Source organism: Mytilus californianus, unplaced genomic scaffold (genome assembly GCF_021869535.1).
Source record: "Mytilus californianus isolate M0D057914Y unplaced genomic scaffold, xbMytCali1.0.p SCAF_1, whole genome shotgun sequence".
In the NCBI taxonomy this organism is placed as follows: domain Eukaryota; kingdom Metazoa; phylum Mollusca; class Bivalvia; order Mytilida; family Mytilidae; genus Mytilus; species Mytilus californianus.
The window spans coordinates 24,970,175-24,988,993 of NW_026262581.1; the positions used below are offsets into that span (position 1 = coordinate 24,970,175).

The 18,819-nt window shown below is 32.6% G+C and overlaps 3 protein-coding genes and 2 long non-coding RNA genes across 13 annotated transcripts in view; 3 read left to right on the forward strand and 2 right to left on the reverse strand.

Moving 5' to 3' along the window:
* The window catches only part of LOC127717769 (uncharacterized), a 222,782-nt gene that overhangs the window by 144,028 nt on the left and 59,935 nt on the right, over positions 1-18,819 (forward strand). The window lies entirely within an intron of this gene.
* Positions 1-18,819, reverse strand: part of LOC127717738 (uncharacterized) — a 383,100-nt gene that overhangs the window by 133,715 nt on the left and 230,566 nt on the right. The window lies entirely within an intron of this gene.
* The window catches only part of LOC127717695 (tripartite motif-containing protein 2-like), a 169,230-nt gene that overhangs the window by 85,776 nt on the left and 64,635 nt on the right, over positions 1-18,819 (reverse strand). The window lies entirely within an intron of this gene.
* On the forward strand, positions 352-13,110 carry LOC127717805 (uncharacterized). Of its 2 annotated transcripts, none has more exons than XR_007989403.1 (3): positions 352-465; positions 5,579-5,667; positions 12,902-13,110. It is a non-coding gene; the product is annotated as an uncharacterized LOC127717805 (long non-coding RNA). The 2 variants fall into 2 exon arrangements; XR_007989392.1 differs by having other exon boundaries at positions 353-465; positions 5,592-5,667.
* Positions 13,122-17,439, forward strand: LOC127717795 (uncharacterized). Its single transcript, XR_007989381.1, has 2 exons — positions 13,122-13,315; positions 15,713-17,439. It is a non-coding gene; the product is annotated as an uncharacterized LOC127717795 (long non-coding RNA).

An 18,819-nucleotide genomic window follows, 5' to 3' on the forward strand; every position in this document is an offset into this window, starting at 1 on the left:
GAGTGAAAAATACATAACAACTAATAGAATGAAGGACAAAATTTTTCATCCTAGCCCCCCATGAAAACCAAATGGTAGGTCCCTTAGTTATCTATACCTTTCACCTCCCCCCTCCCCCCCCCCCCCCCCCCCCCCCCCCCCCCCCCCCCCCCCAAAAAGAAAAAAAGAAAAAAAAAGAAAAGAAACAAAGATTCAAAACAAAAAATCCAGACCCCCTTTAAACGTAAATTGCTCTCACACTTGTTTTAACTAAATGTTTACCATATATATAAATTGAAATCATTTCAACAACAGGCTACTGTCGTACTGACAAGTTTTCATTCACATCTCTGCATCTTCAAGTTCAAGGTCACAACAAGTTTGTCTTACGTGAACTGGTTCCCTGATTGCATTTGGATAACAGACGTTCTTCTATCGCACTGCAACTCAGGACTCTTGTAGAAGTTGAACTTTACCAGTTTGAAGGTGAGGATGTTTGTTCCATCCACAGAACTGTTACCCGTCACCTATTCTGTATTAAAATTCCACCTTTTTTAGACGAACCACTTCGGTTTGGAAATCCTCTGGTTACCTGACAAGTATGGGGGAAATCTGGATTCCGAATATTTTTTGGTATCTGCTTGACCACAATAATGTCAACTGGTCAATGCTTATTAGATAGAGCAATAATTTCTCTTACACAGTTTAATAATACCAAAAAAAATTCAGAAATAAAGTTATTCATTAAATCAAGACTACCAAATATAGACCTATTCAAGTACACCTTTGCCTTTGGCTTTGGGTGTGTTTGACTTTGGATTGTATTTGATTTAAGGTTGTGTAGGACTCTTTGTAAACAATAAATGCTGGCATGGACATAATACTTGTAAGTGAGTTAAATTTTACAATGAAAATCTGTAATAGATCAAACTATAACAGATAAAAGTCTTTGTTTTTGTTTTGTTTTTACAAAAATCTAGGCTTTACTTGCATACAATCCCTATTTTCTATTCACCTAAATCTGACACAGGTATTTGGGGATTTGGGGCCCACTGTAAAAAAGTCTTTATTATTCTCCATAATTACAATTTTCTAAAATGTATTGACATATAACAAGTCTCAAGAATCCATTACTAGTCATTTAAGTAACAATACCTTTTTGTCGAGCCTTCGACTTTTGTCGAAAAAGCGAGACATAGCGATCCTACATTGCGTCGTCGTCGGCGGCGGCGTCCACAAATATTCACTCTGTGGTTAAAGTTTTTGAAATTTTAATAACTTTCTTAAACTATCCTGGATTTCTACCAGACTTGGACAGAAGCTTGGTTATGATCATAAGATAATATTCAAAAGTAAATTTTGTAAAAATAAAATTCCATTTTTTCCGTATTTTACTTATAAATGGACTTAGTTTTTCTGCCATGAAACATTGCATTCACTCTGTGGTTAAAGTTTTTGAAATTTTAATAACGTTCTTAAACTATCCTGGATTTCTATCAAACTTGGAAAGAAGCTTGTTTATGATCAAAAGATAGTATCCAGAAGTAAATTTTGTAAAAAAAAAATTCCATTTTTTCCGTATTTTACTTATAAATGGACTTAGTTTTTCTGCCATGAAACATTACATTCACTCTGTGGTTAAAGTTTTTGAAATTTTAATAACTTTCTTAAACTATCCTGGATTTCTACCAAACTTGAAAAGAAGCTTGTTTATGATCAAAAGATAGTATCCAGAAGTAAATTTTGTAAAAAAGTAAAAAAAAAATTCCATTTTTTCCGTATTTTACTTATAAATGGACTTAGTTTTTCTTCCAGTTAACATTACATACAGTCTGCACTTTAAGTTTTTAAAACATTTATTAGATTCATAAACTATCCTGGATTTTTACCAAACTTGGACAGAAGCTACTTACAATCAAAAGATAGTATAGAGAGGAATATTTTTATTAATTTTTTTCCTCATTTTTGTTGAGCCTGCGATTAACAGCAAAAGTAGGCGAGACACTGGGTTCCGCGGAACCCTTACGAATTTTTTTACTATCAACCACCTTGACACTTTTTCACAGAAAATGTAAATATTTTAATTTGTCCGATGCTGTGAAAAAGTGTCCTTCAATTCATTATTTCATGATAAAGTACTATTAAATTCTGTCCTGCAAGGTTGATTTTCAATAAGAGGACCTTTTCACAGTAAAAGGTGTCCTTTACAGGGAGATCATAAAAAAGTCACTCACGTATTTTGGCTATATTAAATGTTCTATTACTAAAACAAACCAATCAAGAGCCTGTTATAATTTGATAAAAACACCAAATGGAAGGTGTTAAATTCCAAAGCATATTCAATTATCTTAGCTATAAAGATGTCAACAAAAAGTATCCACCAGCATCAACTGTCACAACCCCTATATAAAGTACAAGAATACCAAATGAAGAAAGAACAGTATTTATGAGAAAATTCTTGAAAATTACATGATTTTTAGCTCGCCTTGACAGAGTAAAAAAGCGAGACATTATAGGTTTGCCGACGGCAGCAGCGGCGTCAACAATGTATTAGTTTGAGATTAGGTCTAGTTTATGGTGAAACACAAGTGGTAGGTCAATGATATTTGGTATGCAGTTGTATAAGCATTGGCATATCTCATTTCCATAGAGATTATTTGGCCCTGCCCCCTGAGTCATGGTCTATTGACCTTGAAAATTTTGCTTAGTTTTATACATGTATTAGTTTGTGATTAGGTCTGAGTCAGTTTATGGGGAACCACTAGTGGTACATTTGTAGGTCAATGATATTTGGTATGCAGTTGTATTAGCATAATGGCATATCTCATTTCCATGGAGATTATTTGGCCCCTTCCCCTCAGTCATGGTCTATTGACTTTGAAACATTTGCTTAGTTTATATGTATTAGTTTGTGATACTGATTAGATCAGTTTAAGATGAACTGCTAATGTTAAGTCAATGATATTTGGTATGCAAATTTATTGGCATAAATTTGCAAGTCTTGTTTCCATGGAGATTATAAAGCCCCACACCCTCATCATGGTTCATTGACTTTAAAACTTTTACATAGTTTACCAAGTTAATGTTTGTGTTTAGGTTTTTTTTAAGGGAATGACTTAGGTAAGTCAATTATATTTGGTATGCATAAAAAGAAGCTTTTGTATAATTTAACATTAGCACATCTCATTTCCATGGAGATTGTTCAGCCATGTACCTTCAGTCATGGTTCATTGACTTTGAATATTTTACATAACTTACATGTTAAAGTATTGCTATTTTAATTTCAACAATATTGCTTTATCAAAATTACAAAAAGGCAAGACATATCTCTGTGATAACAGTTTATGTAAATTGAAATAAAATACATGTATTTTTATCAACATTGTTCATATTTTTAAGTACTATTTAATATATTTCTGTTTTTGTGTGTATTAGTACATGTTTTATTGTATTATTCATGTTTAACTACACATGGTGATGGTCACATTTAGTATGAATTCACTACTCCAGTTTACATGCCATGTTTTAATAGAGACAAAACCTATATTCTAATTTTTAAACTTTAATTTAGATAAAGAATTGAAGCTATGTAAACATAGTAGGTATTGATAGTGGGCACTTTTTCTCTTGACATACTGTCCTTTCTATGAAGGACACTTTTTTCATATGAAATATTGTCCCTTCATTGAAGGACAATTTTTCACATCTGGACACAATTGTATACTATAGGCAAACATTGTTTGGACAATATTTCATAATAACATTAAGTCCGTGGACACAATTTACTGTGAAATAGTGTCTGGTGGACATAATTTCATGGCAGACAATATTAAATCCTATATATATGTTCTTTGAAAATTTCTTAATACATTGTTGGTCATCTAAAATGTGAGTCATTAATATTTACATGTACTTGGGATCTTTTAAATGTTCAAAACTGTTCTATTTGCTTAAAAGTAATCTGAAGCAATTTCTAGACACGCTTCGATCATTAGGGTAAAAGCCTTGTGACATTAGGGTGTATCTCCTACTGGAGCCCCAGTTTATGAATGCATGTACATATCTTACCTTGGAGAGGAGGTTGATCTTACATTAGAGTCAGTCAGGGTAATTCCGTACACTTTTGGTCCTAAATGAAAGTCATTTGGTTCCCTGTTTAATAAACAAGCAAAATGTACAGTAATTACCTGGTCTGGGCACACAGTTATCGTCCTTTGATTTTCATTGTCCACGAATATAGTTCCTAACTAGTGTGGACAGGGTGTTACTTGCCAATTTTTTTTTATCCCCCTTCCAAATTTATTTCTTCATGTTTTATGTCTCAAATAGCAAGATGGGGGATAAAATTACACTGTTAAAAAATTTGAATTATGAATTTTAAAGTAAAATAGTGATTTGTTCCAGCTGAAAAAGGTTAAAAATTAGCATTAATTTTGGAAGCTGTCAAGATTTCAAGACCCCCTTAACATAAAATTGTCCATATTTTGAGTTAGAGCTGATGCAGTTTTTCTATAATTTTTATATAATTTGTCCCAAAAGTTAAGTAGTACAACACACTGTAAAAATATTATTGAGAAAGCTCAGTTTGGATTTTTTGTATTTCCACTTATTGTCTAAAAGAAATGCACTACAAAAAAACTGTGTACTCGGACCAACTGCCTGCACGAAATTACCTGGATCGACTATAATCTTTATAGATTAATCAGTTAAGCTAATTCTTTTTTTTTCATTAATAAAAAAATTCTACAGATGATTAAGTATACAAGGTATATCTATTTCGAACAAACTAAGAATGTTTAAAATTAAAAAAATTCACAGAATCTAAATAACAAAAATTTTTAACTTTGCATTATTTGTTAAAGGGACAGTATAGACTCAGTTCATCATTATGATAGGAGCACATGTCCTGTGCATGCTGTGTATATAGTATAATAGATTTATTATGTCTTGTCTGTATCTTAATTTTGGTTAAACTGCCTACTGGGAAAAAAATTATTACATGTTTACATTCCCAATTACTACTATTAGTCAATTATGTGTGAAAAATTTCAATTTCATGGGTTTATATCCCCCAGGATGTGAAACATAATTAGAATTTGTAGATATAAATGAAGAGATATGAAAATGTTATCCTCAGTACTGTGTCAGTCACTTAATTAAAGACAATAAAAACATTAAATTAGGGTAATAAATATTCCCCCAAAAAATGAACATTGAGAAGTTCTGACTCTGATACACATTTCAATGATCAATTAATTCATCTTTTAATAATTAGATGTGAGGACATGATGGATAATTTTTAAACTTTTTCCTTACTTAGAAAAAGCACCTGGTTCCCTTCAGAGCACAAAATTTTAGGGGGAGGGTGCAGAGCCTCTATATATTTACTGCTCTCCCGGATACTGATTTGTGAACATGTAAAAATAAGGCAGCTAATGCACTCATGTAACCTCAACAACGAAAGCGACAAATGAATAATTTTATTTACTTTTTGCAATTTCTCATTGATGTGATGTAAATTTTCTGTTAGAAAGTCACACGATTCTGTATCTAAACTAGTATGACAGTTACACAAGACTGTTTTATCTTATTTTTGCAGATTTTTTTTCTAGGTGTACAACTGTGCAAGTATTGAACATCAGCTTCAAATGCAATGTGATCTAAAAGACAACATAATAATGGACAGATGTAAGTAATGATCAAATAGTTAAAGATATGGGAATGTATGAAATTGTTTGAAAATGTCCACATGAAAGTAGATAATTATCATTTTTACTGTTCTGCTAAATGAGGGTTTGGATGAGGGGGTCCTTATTGTCTTTATTCTTTAAATATTAGACCATTTTTCTCTCTATTCATTATTTATTTTGCCCATTTATATTATCTCTATCATGTCTTAATAATTTACTGTATTTTTGTGCCCTATTATTCAATATTCTGTATTATTTTTCCAATATTCTCTATTCTTTATTTGTTTGCCCCTTTATTCTGCACATGTTTGACCAATATTCTCTATTCTTTATTTGTTTGCCCCTTTATTCTGCACATGTTTGACTAATATTCTCTATTCTTTATTTGTTTCCCCTTTATTCTGCACATGGTTGTCCAATATTCTCTATTCTTTAAACCCTATCCATTCTTTCTCTCCATTACAGAGTTCTTGAAATCTTTTTTCTCCTGGTGGTCCTTGAGGGAAATACTGAAATTGTTCTTTGCAAATTTTGGTGGTCAAAAACTTTTAGACTTATATGTGATACAGAAACAAAACAACACAACACAATACAAATATAAACATTAACAAAAGACTTCTGTAAACATGAATAATTTAAATTATGATCTTTCAATAGTATTTTAAACAAAGTGTATAACTCTGTATGTCCCCGCAACTAAAAGTTGGCGGGCATATTGTTTTACCCCTGTCCCTCCGTCTGTCAGTCAGCTATAGGTCACAGTACAGCCTTCAACAATGAGCAAAGCTCATACTGCATAGTCATATATAAAAGGCCCCAAAATTACAAATGTAAAACAATTCAATACTAAAGGCCTTATAAAAATACAAAAACATTAACGAAAAACAAATATGTAACACAGCAACAAACGACAACCACTGATTGTCCAGGTTCCTAACTTGGGACAGGCACAGAATGTGGCAGGGTTAAACATGTTAGCGGGGTTCCAAGCCCTCATAAATTCATATATTTTAGATATTCTCCTCAAGAAAATTGGATATATCAGAAATGTTATTAACATCAACACTTTTAAATGTTGTACTTAACTTTACTTGATTTATGCTTATAAATGATGTGGTATGATTACCAATGAGACAACTCTCCACAAGAGACCAAATGACACAGAAATTAACAACTATAGGTCACCGTACGGCCTTTAACAATGAGCAAAGCCCATACCACATAGCTATAAAAAGCCCCGAAATGACAAATGTAAAACAAGAAAAATTAAGGCCTAATTTATGTACATGTACAAAAAATGAACGTAAAACAAATATGTAACACATCAACAAACGACAACCACTGAATTACAGGCTCATGTCTTGGAACAGGCACATACATTACATTGTACATTAATATTTTAATTTCCATATTGCTATAAAATCTATCATATGTTTTTTTCTAATGGCAGCTCTAATATAAATAAAAAAATTTCTTTGGAGTGCATTATCTTCTTTATTTCTAAACACCTGTTGTACATCTTTTTTAGCTCACCGTGGCCCTTATGCCATCACTTGGCGTCCGTCGTCTGTCGTCGTCGTCAGTCGTCGTAAACTATTTCAAAAATCTTCTCCTCTGAAACTACTGGGCCAAATACCTTCAAACTTTAAATAAATGTTCCTTAGGGTATCTAGTTTATAAATTGTTGTACATCTTTTTTAGCTCACCTGGGCCCGAAGGGCCCCATGTGAGCTTATGCCATCACTTGGCGTCCGTCGTCTGTCGTCGTCGTCTGTCGTTTTAAACTATTTCAAAAATCTTCTCCTCTGAAACTACTGGGCTAAATGCCTTCAAACTTTAACTAAATGTTCCTTAGGGTATCTTGTTTATAAATTGTATCCGAAGTTTGTATCCATTGACAAACATGGCCGCCATGGCTAAAAATAGAACATAAGGGTCAAATGCAGTTTTTATACGACCGCAAAAAAATTTTTGTGGTCGTATATTGGTATGACGTTGGCGTCGTCGTCGTCGTCGTCGTCGTCTGGCGTCGTCCGGCGTCTTCCGAAGACACATTGGTTTTCGCACTCTAACTTTAGTTTAAGTGAATGGATCTCTATGAAATTTTACCACAAGGTTCAATACCACAAAAGGAAGGTTGGGATTGATTTTGGGGGTTATGGTACCAACAGTAGAGGAATTAGGGGCCAAAAAGGGGCCAAAAATAAGCATTTTTGTAACTTCCAGACATAACTTGTGTGTTAGTGTATGGATCTCTCTGACATTGTACCACAGGGTTCCATATCACAAAAGAAATGCTGGGATTGATTTTGGGGGTAATCGTCTCAAAATTTTAGGAATTAGGGGCCAAAAAAGGGGCAAAAAACAAGCATTTTTCTAGTTTCATGACAATTACTTGTGTGTAAGTGTATGGATCTTTCTGAAATTGTACTACAAGGTTCCATATCACAAAGGGAAAGCTGGAATTGAGTTTGGGGGTAATTGCCGAAATGTTATGGAATTGGGGGCCAAAAAGGGGCCAAAAATAAGCATTTTTCTAGATTCCAGACAATAACTTGTGTTCAAGTGTATGGATCTCTCTGAAATTGTACTGCAAGGTACCATACCACAAAGGGAAGGCTGGGATTAATGATGGGGGTAATTGCCTCAATATTTTAGGAATTAGGGGCCAAAAAGGGGGAAAAAACAAGCATTTTTCTAGTTTCATGACAATTACTTGTGTGTAAGTGTATGGATCTTTCTGAAATTGTACTACAAGGTTCCATATCACAAAGGGAAAGCTGGGTTTGAGTTTGGGGGTAATTGCCCTAAACGTTTAGGAATTTGGGGCCCAAAAGGGGCCAAAAAACACATTTTTCTAGTTTCCAGACAATAACTTGTGTTCAAGTGTATGGATCTCTCTGAAATTGTACTGCAAGGTACCATACCACAAAGGGAAGGTTGGGATTGAGTTTGGGGGTGATGAATCATAAGGGGGTTCAAAAAATTTGGGGGGAGGGGATTTTTTTTTTTTTTTCCTTTTTTTTCTTTTTTTCCTTTTTTTTTCTTTTAAAATTTTCCATTTTAAATTGGTTATTTCTGATTTATATTTAAAAGCAAATAATAATGATATGGTAGGAGATACACACCAAACAGGATGTGTAAATTATTATATAATAAGTATTGTGCAATAGCAAGAAATTTTCAATTGCACAGTATTGCACAATAGCAAGAAATCTTCAGTTGCACAGTATTGCGCAATAGCAAGAAATCTTCAATTGCACAGTATTGCGCAATAGCAAGAAATATCCAATAGCACAATATTGCGCAAGAGCAAGAAATTGTCAATTGTACAGTATTGCGCAATAGCAAGAAATATTTAATTGCACAGTATTGTGCAAAAGAAGATACTTCGTATAAATTGCTTATTTCTTGACCAATTTCAATGGGGTTTTATTCTTGAATTCTTTGGGTTCTTTAATATGCTGAATCTAACCGTGTATTTAGTTTTTGGATTTTGGGCCCCGTTTTTAAATTGGTCCACATTGAGGTCCAAAGGGTCCAAAATTAAACTTTGTTTGATTTCATCAAAAATTGAATTATTAGGGTTCTTTGATATGCCAAATCTAACCGTGTATTTAGATTCTTAATTTTTGGTTCCGTTTTCAAATTGGTCTACATTAAGGTCCAAAGGGTCCAAAATTAAACTTAGTTTGATTTTAACAAAAATTGAATTCTTAGGGTTCTTTGATATGCTGAATCTAAACATGTATTTAGATTTTTGATTATGGGCCCAGTTTTCAAGTTGGTCCAAATCGGGGTCCAAAATTAAACTTTGTTTGATTTCAACAAAAATTGAATATATGGGGTTCTTTGATATGCTGAATCTAACCATGTATTTAGATTTTTGATTTTTGGGCCCCGTTATCAACTTTGTCCACATTGAGGTCAAAAGGGTCCAAAATTAAACTTTGTTTGATTTCATCAAAAATTGAATTCTTGGGGTTCTTTGATATGCTGAATCTAACCATGTCTTTAGATTTTGGATATTGGACCATAATAGGTGAATGTCCAATTTAAAATTTTTAAGTTCTTAGACCACATTTATTCTTTGTCAGAAACCTATGCTGTGTCAAATATTTAATCACAATCCAAATGCAAAGCTGTATCAAGCTTGAATGTTGTGTCCATACTTGCCCCAACTGTTCAGGGTTCGACCTCTGCGGTCGTATCAAGCTGCGCCCTGCGGAGCATTTTATTGGCTTATATCTCAAAAACTAAATCTTTTAGAGCAAATGTGACATGGGGTAAAATTGTTTAATTGGTCAAGATCTATCGGCCCTGAAATTATCAGACGAATCGAACAACCCATTGTTGGGTTGCTGCCACCGAATTTGTAGTTTTAACAAAATTTTGCAGTTTTTTTGTTATTATTTTGAATATTATTATAGATATATATAAACTGTAAGCAGCAATAATGTTCAGCAAAGTATGATCTACAAAAAAGTTAATATGACCATAAGTGTCAATTGACCCCTTACGGAGTTATTGCCCTTTAAAGACAATTTTACACAATTTGTTCATCAAGTTTGCTAACATTTAAAAATCTTCTCTCTGAAACTACTGGGCCAATTACCTTCAAACTTTAACTAAATGTTCCTTAGGGTATCTTGTTTATAAATTGTATCCGAAGCTTGTATCCATTGACAAACATGGCCGCCATGGCTAAAAATAGAACATAAGGGTCAAATGCAGTTTTTGGCTTATATCTCAAAAACTAAATATTTTAGAGCAAATGTGACATGGGGTAAAATTGTTTAATTGGTCAAGATCTATCGGCCCTGAAATTATCAGATTCGAACAACCCATTGTTGGGTTGCTGCCACCGAATTGGTAGTTTTAACAAAATTTTGCAGTTTTTTTGTTATTATTTTGAATATTATTATAGATATATATAAACTGTAAGCAGCAATAATGTTCAGCAAAGTATAAGATCTACAAAAAAGTTAATATGACCAAAATTGTCAATTGACCCCTTAAGGAGTTATTGCCCTTTAAAGACAATTTTACACAATTTGTTCATCAAGTTTGCTAACATTTGAAAATCTTCTCCTCTGAAATACAGGTGAGCGATTCAGGCTCTTCAGATCCTCTTGTTTTATTTATGCCTATTATCAGGAAAACTATGAAATTTAGAAACATTTTTTATGCCTCGCCGTAGCGGAGGGGGCATTAAGTTTTACCCTTGTCCGTCTGTCCCGTAGGTCCGATAATTGGTTTCTGTTCTCTAATTTTAGTTTGCCTATACCAAATGTTATGAAACTTATACACAATGCTTATTACCTTAAAACACAGACCAAGTATAAATTTGGGTAGTGTCACTTTTACCGTTCTAGAGTTATGTCCCTTTACAAATGGAAACATTGCTGAATTTTTTGTTTCCATTCTCTAACTTTAGTTTGCCTCAACCAAATGTTATGAAACCTATACACAATGCTTATTACCACAAAACTTTGATCAAGTTTGAATTTGGGTAGCGTCACTTTTACTGTTCTAGAGTTATCCCCCTCTACAAATGGAAATATTGCTGAATTTTTCATTTCCTTTCTCACTTTAGTTTGCCTCAACCAAATGTTATGAAACCTATACACACTGCTTATTACCACAAAACTCAGATCAAGTTTGAATTTGGGTAGCGTCACTTTTACCGTTCTAGAGTTATCCCCCTCTACAAATGGAAATATTGCTGAATTTTTCATTTCCTTTCTCACTTTAGTTTGCCTCAACCAAATGTTATGAAACCTATACACAATGCTTATTACCACAAAACTCAGATCAAGTTTGAATTTGGGTAGCGTCACTTTTACCATTCTAGAGTTATCTTCCTCTACAAATGGAAATATTGCTGAATTTTTCATTTTCTTTCTCACTTTAGTTTGCCTCAACCAAATGTTATGAAACTTATGCACAATGCATATTACCACAAAACGCAGATCAAGTACAAATTTGGATAGCGTCACTTTAACAGATCTTGAGTAAGGTAAGAAAAGGCATGGCAAGATCTATTAAAAGTCAAATTCTGCCGATATAGTTAGTAGACTGTCACTCTTAACATGCTTAATAGGAGTGATTGCCCTTCAGTGAGGATTTTTGTTTACCCTCTTTTGTGTTTTGAGCAAGAACTAAAGAATAAAGAGAGAAACTAAACAGACTAATTATAAAAGACCTGTAATAAAAGATCAACAAAATAGAGATTTTTGTCATGAAGTATATTCTCGTCTACAATGTTAGAGAGTGTCCTTTGTTTGATATGCACATAAACCAAGGTGAGCGACACAGGCTCTTTAGAGCCTCTTGTTTAGCTCACCTGGCCCAAAGGGCCGTCGTCGACCATTAACTTTTACAAAAATCTTCTCCTCTGAAACTACTGGGCCAAATTTAACCAAACTTGGCCACAGTCAATCATCATTGGGGTATCTAGTTAAAAAAATGTGTCTGATGAATATTAAGAAAGAACAAAATGAAAATGATATTTTGATAAACATGTTGTTGTCGTGGTATTGTGCTCTCTTAAACCATCAGATTATTACTGTACGTACTGCAATAAAAAAAAACATGAATCAATATCAGGGAACTTGAAGTAATTGAAAACTAGTTCAAATCCCTAATTGCACTTTAGCTTTTCATTGCCTCAACCAAGTGTTATGAAACTTATACACAAAACAAGGAATTATCTGAATCTGGAATAATTTTGAATTCTGGAAAATTGATAAGAAATGTATGATGAAAACATACCCAACTAAATAGGGATAGCCATGCAAGGGTAATTTTACTTTCACTGTTCTTTCAGTATGAACTAACTAACCCCCCTTAGCCATGCGCGCATGGCTAACCCTATTTAGTTGGGTTAGTTTTCATCATAAATTTCGTTTCAATTTTCCAGAATTCAAAATAATTCCAGATTCAAATAATTCCTTGTTCCAATGCTTATTAACATCAAACACTGATCAAGTCACTTTCATCATTCTCATATTATGTTACTTTATTAATAGAAAAAAAGGATAAATTAGAGATATATTTACAAGCAGGGACATCCGTGTCCCATGGACACATTCTTGTTTTATTTATTACATATTTTAGTGTATTAAAGTAATTATACTGCTTCCACCTTTCAAAATTCTAACAAAGCTCTATCTCTTTAATGGATAAATAAATGATACTAGTCGAGAACTCAACAGATAATTTTTTTTCAGGTTCTCTGGTCGTTAGTACTTGTTTGCCACACACATGAAGATATTGATCCTGCTTTCAGCTAAATATCAGAAAAATTAAGAACAAAGGAAAGGATGCTGAAACTGTACAGTCACCAGTCAGGATTGTTTCAGAAGTGAAATTATAATACAATATATGTTACTGGTTAATTCCTATGATTTGTAATTTTAAACAACACACATAGACTTTGCATTATATTGTTTTACAAGAGAGACACCAAAAGATGCAGTCAACATTTATTATTTTTATCAAAATACACCCAGGACAAATCATGGGTACACTTAGCTTGAAATATTGTGCTTTCATACCAAAATTGCCTGGACGTAAAAGAAATAAAGAACCAAAATTCATGTCAGGAATCATGCAGGGGATAAGATGAAAGAATAAAGAATAAGGTACTGTCATATTCAGTCTTAATAAGAGTCCTGCTGCTTTATATGTATATGCATTTTGTTATGCCCCGTCGTAGCGGAGGAGGGCATTAAGTTTTATCCTTGTATGTTTGTACATAGATATAAGAAGATGTGGTATGAGTTCCAATGAGACTACTCTCCATCCAAGTCACAATTTGTAAAAGAAAAACCATTATAGGTCAAAGAACAGTCTTCAACACAGAGCCTTGGATCACACCGAACAGTAAGCTATTATTAATTTAAGGACCCCAAAAATGATTAGTGTGAAACCAGCTGTCAAATGGGAAAACCAACGGTCTAATCTATATAAAAAAAGAGAAACAAGAAACACTTATAGTGCGTGATTTTCTCGCTGTGTTGAAGACCTTATTCTTTGAAAAAGCGACGGAGGTATCATGTGCTCATGGCACAGCTGTTTATTCATTTTAGTTCACTATAAACTTAAGTTTGCTTAACCAAATGTTCTGAAACTTATACACAATGCTTATTACCACAAAACTCAGATCAAGTACTCATTTGGGTACTGTGTGTCACTTTTACCATTCTTGATTTATGACCCTTTAAAATGTTATATGCAAGCGGGGGCATAATCTGTGTCCCATGGACGCATTCCCCATTTATTTATTCACAGAATTTTGAAAGGAATAAATAATCCATGATGTTCACATAGATAAAACATATTGTTTCAAGAATTTTTACCTGTTTATTACAGATGAAACGCAACTCAACAACACAAAAAATAACTAAACAGCATAGATCTATGCAGTTTTGACCTATATTTATATAAAAATAAGGAGAAGGTGCATGATTGCCAATGAGACAACTATCCACCAAAGTTTGAATAAAGTGGATATAAGCAGTTATAGGTAACTGTACAGCCTTCTACAATGAGAAAAACTCATACTGTATAGTCCGCTATAAAAGGCCCTGATCAGAAAAAATATGAACAAAATCATTTGAGAAAACTAACGGCCTAATTTATATAATTTATTATAACAAAACAAGTAGCGAAAATCAAATATATAACATACATAAACCAACAACTTCCATGGAAATACTGGCTCCTGACTTGGGACAGGCACATAAAGAATGTGGCAGGTTAAACAAGTTTTTGGTTGCTCATCCCTCCCCTAACCTGGGACAGTGGTGTTACAGCACAACATAAGAACAAACTATAAAAATCAGTTGAAAAGGTTTCATCATATTTTTATAGGTCAACTGTCTTGAAATGATCAACAAGTGATTGTAGAATTTAATAAACATCTCAATTGTCAATTGAATAACCAAAAACACACAAACATCTACTGTCAACACCAAATTCCCTGAAACAAAAGCTTTAAGGGGGCTCGCGGGTATATCTCAATATTTGTTTTTAAATATAGGATTTCACTATTTTTTTCTAGAAATACACTTTATCCTATACTTAATAGACAAATAAAATAATAGTATAGGGTCACCGTTCATTTGACCTCACAATCTGCCTTCGAAAGAAGCATGCATTTTTGTTAAGTTACTTTTTTTCTGTTGAACTAATAGGAGAAAAAAAGGGAATGTCGAAATAAAAAAAGAACTAAATTACAGAAATTGCTTAAATTTTAGAATAGTTTAGTACAGCTTATTTGAGTACAGCTTATTTGAAAAAAATAGTAAAAATATAGGTCACCGATGTGTTAAAAAAGATATTCAATTTTAATGCAAAAAAATTGCATTTTTTCATCAAAGGGAGATAATTTGGAGCTTTTTAAATGATATAAACAATTCAAAAGTCATCTGGGGCCAAAATGAATTGATTTTTTTGGTTGATTTTTGTACCATATCATAAAGTAACAACTAATAGTGTAAGAAATAAAAATTTGTAATGAAAAAAAAAAAGTTTAAATTTTTGCTGAATTTTTATACCCTCAAGCCTCCTTAAGATACAACTTTAGGTAACAGGAACGGTCTTGACTTTGGAAAGCCACATGAAAACTCAATACTGCTCCCCTTTTAAATCTTGATCAGTATTTGTTAAATGAAAAAAAGTAACATAAAAGAATGCAGGTTGCCAGGAACATTCAATTGGAGAAAGGGAAAAGAACTCAATTCTACACTAAATAATTTTGAAAACTATTATTGGCTATACTATCTTTATTGATAAAAAAATGTCAAAAAAGTTATGTACATTATGATCATGTTGATTGTGTGAAAAGTCACACAAGGTAATCAAAATGGTCAGAGGGGGAAAAGAAGTTTTGTTATAAATGTCAAATGTGATAGTCTCAACCTATCAACATGATCAAAATTGTTGATTTCACCATTAATATTTACATTTAGCATGTTCAGCGGAATAGCACGTTTTTGTTATATTTTACTAAATGTTATTTTACTTTTCTCTTATAGGCAGGAGTGAAAGGAAGAGAAAAAGTCATCAGTAAAGAAACAGATCAATTTACATTAACATGTAATAATTCCATCTGAATATAACAAGCATTGCACATGTTATGAAGATTTATTCACATGTTACTATGATTTGTAGTTATATTTTATTGTATGTATTTGTAATATTATATAGAACATGTATTTTATTTTAGAACAGTATTTTTCTTTTTCGTCGAGCCTGCGATTTTGTCGCAGAAAGCTCGACATAGGGATAGTGATCCGGCGGCGGCGGTGGCATCGTTAGCTAACTTCTTAAAAGCTTTATATTTTAGAAGGTGGAAGACCTGGATGCTTCATACTTTGTATACAGATGCCTCATGTTACGATGTTTCCGTGTGTCACATTTCCATTGACCTTGACCTCATTTTCATGGTTCAGTGACTACTTGAAAAAAAAGTTAAGATTTTTTGTAATGTTAATTTCTCTCTTATTAAGAGTAATAGGTTAACTATATTTGGTATGTGCGTACCTTGCAAGGTCCTCATGACTGTCAGACAGTTTTCACTTGACCTCGACCTCATTTCTTGGATCAGTGAACAAGGTTAAGGTTTGGTGGTCAAGTCCATATCATAGATACTATAAGCAATAGGTCTTGTATATTTGGTGTACAGAAGGACTTTAAGGTGTACATGTCCAACTGGCAGGTGTCATCTGGCCTTGACCTCATTTTCATGGTTCAGTGGTAAGTTAAGTTTTTGTTTTGGTCTGTTTTTCTTATACTGTTTGCAATAAGTCTACTATATTTGGTGTATGGAATGATTGTAAGGTGTACATGTCTAGCTGGCAGGTGTCATCTGACCTTGACTTCATTTTCATGGTTCAGGGGTCAAAGTTAAGTTTTTGAGTTGTGGTCTTTTTTTCTAATACTATATGCAATAAAGGTCAACTATATTTGGTGTATGGAAATATTTTATGATGTACATGTCAGTCTCGCAAGTTTTATTTGACCTTGACCTCATTTTCACAGTTCATTGCTCAGTGTTAAGTTTTTGTGTTTTGGTCTGTTTTTCTTAAACTATAAGCAATAGGTCAACTATATTTGTTGTATGGAAGAATTGTAAGCTGTATATGTCTGCCTGGCATGGTGCATCTGACCTTGACCTCGTTTTCATGGTTCATTGGTCAATGTTTAGTTTTCTTGGTTAAGTCTATTTCTTAGAAACTATAAGCAATAGGTCAACTATATTTAGTGTATTGAATGATTGTAAGGTGTACATGTATTTCTTGTTTGGTTTATATGACCTTGACCTCATTTTCTTGGTTAATGTTAAGTTTATGTGATAGTGGTAGTAAAGCTTTATATTTAGGACTATCAACATAACATCAATAATTAGTAAAGAAGGCAAGACATTTCAGCGTGTGCACTCTTGTTATATTTTGTTGTGGAGAACATCAAAGAAATTTAGAAAAATATAATTAAAGATAAAGTTTCTTCCATGTTTTCTGTGACAAAAACAAAATTGTGCAAATTAGGAAAATGAAATGAGGCTACATTATTGAATATTTTTGAGTTTGAGTTTTTTCTTTTTATTCCTATTTTAAATTTTCATTGGCATTTGAAGTAATGAGTTAAAACTAGTTTTTATCAATCATTTTGTTTTCAAGATGTACAAACAGTACAGTAGGTTAAGGTTTTGTGTACAATAGTTTACTATGATGTTATGGTCAAATAAACTTGAAACTTTGTACATTCAAGTGTTCATTATGAAGTCATTGATTTTTTAAGTAATTACAAATAAGTTACTGAATATGGAAATCTGATTGTGGAAGCAGGGTATAATGTGTTATGGAAACACATCTCAATCCCATAGAGCACCGCCCTCCTCACCAGCCTCTCAGTAATGGAATATTGACTTTGAAAATTTCCTTAGTTTACACTGTAAGATTTGTAAGAAGTTCAGTTTCAGGAGAACCACTAAAAGTAGGTCAGGGATATTTTATATGCAGTTGAATAAGCTTTTGGACAATACATGTGCTTGGGGATTTTTTTATCCTGAACCCTAAATCATGGTTTTATAACTTAGAATCTTTTGTAGTTTATATGGAAAGTTTATGCTTAGGCCAGTTTAAAATCGACCACTTATAAGAGGAGGATTTAGAGGAGGCCTAAGCACCCCTTTTTGTGGGACAAATTTGGTTGATATTATATTTAGGAAATTTCTAAAGCATGACAAAAGAGATGCAGTAGAGAGCAACCTTAATATTTCTTAGAAAATACTTTTTTCGGACCTGTAATGAAAAGTGTGGTTATAAACAAAATACATATTTTTTTCAGTTAGAAACATATTTTTTATGAATCAAAATTTTAACAAATGTTGGAAACAAATTTACATAAAAACTTTCTAAATGTATCAAAATTCTGTGTTGTAATATCTTATAGATTTAGTTTTTTCTGGATTTTTCCCAATAATTTTAAGAAATCTGTAGCATATAATTTTAAAAATTTGCTTGCAGATTTTATTTCGGGATTTTTCCCGAAATGGGTAAAAAAAATCTATGTAACAAGTGTGTGCCTGATAATAGATTTATATTTTCGGGATTTTTCCCGAAATGTGAAAAGAAATTATAAGTCATGAGTTCTAGCATATACGTTCTGTTTTCGGGATAAATCCCAAAATATTCGAAGACATCTGTGTTATACATTTTCAACTTAGTTTATTTTTGTCGGGATTTTTCCCGAAATGTGTTTCAAATCTGTTTGTCAACATTCTTTGCCAACATATATGTTTTAAATAATAATGTTGAAAATGATTTTGGGACATTTCCCGAAAAGTTGTCACATACATCTTTACCACAAATATTTAAAAACTTTCATATATTTTGGGAAATTTCCCGAACATTAAATGTAAATTTTATCAATTATAAGAATAAAAACATGGAATATTGTAAAATATGTGTGTTTCTTTATGAAATCTGCATTCAATTTATGGTAAACATTGAAAAAGATTATTGAAAGGAATAAAATGGATTTTACTCTTTTAAAATAGATTCAGTTATGTGTTTAATTCCGATGCAAAGACCCTATAAGTGAATCAATATTAAAGCCAAAATATGCAATCTTTAATGAC